Here is a 3,491-nt window from a genome sequence, read left to right as displayed (position 1 = left end):
AGAAGAAGAATTCACAGGTAAAGTTCAAGTTCTGAACCTATTTACCCAACTGAAGAAAAAAATGTCCCTAATTATATTTTCGTTTAAATGCATAAAGTGCATCACGTTTCGTAAAAATTGCTTGGACTCTTAAAATAAGCACAGTGCTTGCACAATCAATCCCCAATGCTGATTTTAAACAAAACGTTCTGGGTTTGTTTTTCTGTATATGATGTGACCTTTGATGAAAGAAAACCATGCAAGTAAATAAAGCGATTATTTTACTGATCCGTACTGAGAAATAATCACCATATCTCAAATCTGGGATCTTCATTTTTATTCTACTCCTTTTGTCGTTTGATCATTTTATGAGCCATTCTGGGACTTGATCTTAGGTATGCACATTCTGTCTGGTACTTAAAACCAATCTGATGGGTTCAGTTAGGGCTTCAGACTTCCGCAGACATTGCAGTCCTACACATGCCCCAGTTGCTCCAGCTACTGAACTAACCTGTCTGCTTCTCATCAACATGTGTACTTTTCAACATGTGGACTTTCATACTCCTACATAAATTAACCATTCAAGATTCAGACCCATTTCCATCTCTTCCTTGAGACATCTTTGATACCCTAACGGAGAAACAGTCTTCCGTTCCTGACCCTCAGTTTACAGTGATACCTATGTCACAGGACTAGGATCTGACCCTATAAGATTACATGTAAAATAGCAGTCAAGATTGTCTTGACTGCAGGTCAGATACTCTCAGAACCTGATACTTATTAAACTCCTAACATTCATTACAACTACTAGTAAGCTCCCAAGTGATCCATAAGGAAACTGAACTATAAAGAGCATTAAAGTCTTTTTTTTCCCCCAGGGGAGAGTACGAACGCAGTCCCCCACTACCACAAATTACGCAGTCGAGTTTCCCGCATTTGGGGAAATCACAGGGGTCAGCACACCCCAAAGTGCAATGGGTGAGCCCTGCCCTGGGAAAACCACCTTCGTGATCATGGTATCTCCCCTGCCAGGTAAGTATTATTCAAGAGCCTGGAGAGGAAGCTCAGCCGTCAAGAGCACAGATAACAGGCAGCTCACAGTTGCCTGTGACTCTAGTTGCAGGAAATCTGATGAGCTCTTCTGGTCTCTGCAGACATCTGTGTGCAGAAGATGCACAGGTTTGCACTCAGGCCTACACACAGACACAAAAAATAAACAATACACCTTTCTCTTTAAAAAGACATTTGTTACACCTTATAGATAGAAAGTATGATGACTCCACAGTCAGTTTTTGACCACTGTGCTATGCTGCCTGTGGTGTATACATGTTAATTTATTTTTACATGTAAATTAATTTCCTCATAGAACTGGGTGCACTGGTGTCAGGAAATAATCAGAAAATAATTATTGAATACAATGACTTGATAATTTCATTTGAAGGAACCAACCTGCCTCAGTGAGTCTTTGCTGCTTTCTAGAGGGTGCATTTGTACTGAACTATCAAGCCACACTAGGTAGGAAGGCTTTTGCTAGTGCCCTCCTGCAGGTTTATTTCTACAAGCTCTATCCATTCTCAAGGCCAAGATCCACACTACCTCGTCTCTTGGAAGAAAATATTTCATTTCAAAAATTTGTTCTCTTTCCAAGGAAATGTCAACAGCACTGAAGACATCAAAATATTTCAGAGGGAAAGTTCTCATTAGGAAAAGATTACTGTTTTTCTGTGTGACCTTAGGCAAGCCATCTCATGTCCCTTAGACATCTCCTCATCCATAACATGACAGGGCTGAACATAATGATCTTTAAGCTCTAACAGTTAGTGATTCTATGTTGTTATATGTTTTTTTTCTTCTTCTTTGATATCTTGAGATGTGCCTGGAGGCCCCACAGGATGCAGAACTTCAGTAATATGATCTATAGAGGATATAGTTGCCAAAGGTAAAGAACAAAGCAGAAATAAAAGGATATTTGCTTAAACCGTTCTTATTTACATCAGGACTCATGAATTTGCACCTACAGAGGGGTTTTCACGATTTTTCAAAGGCTTTACCACCATTGTTAGGACAGCTCCACAATATTGAAATAAAAGCTGTAACAAAAACACTGAAAGACAAATACAAAGAAAAGCTGACTTTATCTGTATATCTAGCATTTGGTCAGCATCCATCACGTTTTAGCTTTGTAAAGAAGCTTAGAAAACCACACCCTAAGCCCAGAACTGCTGCCACCTAAGAGGAAAGGAAGGTAAACACTTGCTGCTACAAATGAAGAGTATGAAAATACCAAGCAAAGAACGAGGGCCAGACACAGGCCAAGAGTTCATTCCAGGTCTTTCTGCCACAGTATTAATCCCTCCTAAACGTGCGATGCCTCCGAGTTTCCAGGACGTTTAACGTATATTAACTTTAATCTTTAGAACACACGTGCATTGCCATCAATACAGATGAGGAGACTGATGAAGAATTATAAAAGCGGTTGTTTTTATTTCAAGGAGTTGGCTTAATACAAACTCAGTTTTCAAATAAAGCTTTGCTATTTGAAAACCTGCTTCTTGTCACTTTTTCAAGACTGTTTATCTGAGCTCAATGTAAATCAGAGAAGTGCTGGATGTTTCTGTTAAAGTTGGGAGGAGTAAGAAGAGCAAAAGTGCTCAGATAAAGTAGGGAAGCCCAAATACATGCTCTAAACTGAAACATTTTAAATAGGCTAGGTGTCCTTCCTTTCCAGGAAATTGAGGTGCAGCATATAGCCAGTGGTGACCTCACATCTGAAAACAGGTGTGCCTGGCTCTAGAGATTAAAGGCATTCATTTTGATTAGAACTTTCATCTCTACATAAATATTGGTCCAGCCAGCTGCTCAAGCCTGATGTCTTCGCTGTGATACAAGACTAATAATAGCAGTATGCAATGGTATGATTTTGTGTATATAACAGGTAGACTCATTCTTTGATGTTTAATCCAGTAGTTGGTAAAACAGTAAAGAACCAGCAGCTGCCTGCTACACTTCAACGCCTAGCCTGAGTTTTGCTTCTTTTCTCCTCAAATGTACAAGGGACTATGAATGGAAGAGAACCTATGAGGTGGTAAAATAGATTTTTGTGAAGCTGTCCTGAACACATTGGCCTTCTCTGTAGACTTTCTAATCCATCCGTCAGATTTAGTGGACAGGCAGAGCTGACTAGATGAGAGATGAACTCTGCCACGTCTGAACAGATGCAATAGCAGTACGATTCTCCCTACTGGGAACTTGAGATTGGAACAAATACGGCAAGTCTTCCACAATTCTGAAACTATTGAATTTAAACAGAAGAACAATGGGGCAGGTGTGTCCCACTTTAAATAAGGGGCAAAGAGAAGCCATCTGCAGGTTGAAAGAAGGAAGACAGAAGAGGAAACTAGAAACCAGACAAAGTTTCAGATCTTGGTCTGTTCTGAAGATGTGGCTATATCCCTGTCCTTGGAATCTACTTCTGTTTCCTCCTGGTTGCTGAGGCTGTCCCAGGGACTTAC

At 40.1% G+C, this 3,491-nt stretch overlaps 1 non-coding gene across 1 annotated transcript; it reads right to left on the bottom strand.

The window, feature by feature from the left end:
• Positions 1 to 854: 854 nt before the first annotated feature.
• Positions 855 to 1,019, bottom strand: LOC115030507 (U1 spliceosomal RNA). Its single transcript, XR_003836100.1, has one exon. It is a non-coding gene; the product is annotated as a U1 spliceosomal RNA (small nuclear RNA).
• Positions 1,020 to 3,491: the final 2,472 nt, after the last annotated feature.

The sequence above is a fragment of the Mus caroli genome, unplaced genomic scaffold (assembly GCF_978045245.1).
Source record: "Mus caroli unplaced genomic scaffold, Mus_caroli_1 scaffold_2, whole genome shotgun sequence".
NCBI classification, from domain to species: domain Eukaryota; kingdom Metazoa; phylum Chordata; class Mammalia; order Rodentia; family Muridae; genus Mus; species Mus caroli.
This window is presented reverse-complemented; position numbering and strand designations above follow the sequence as displayed.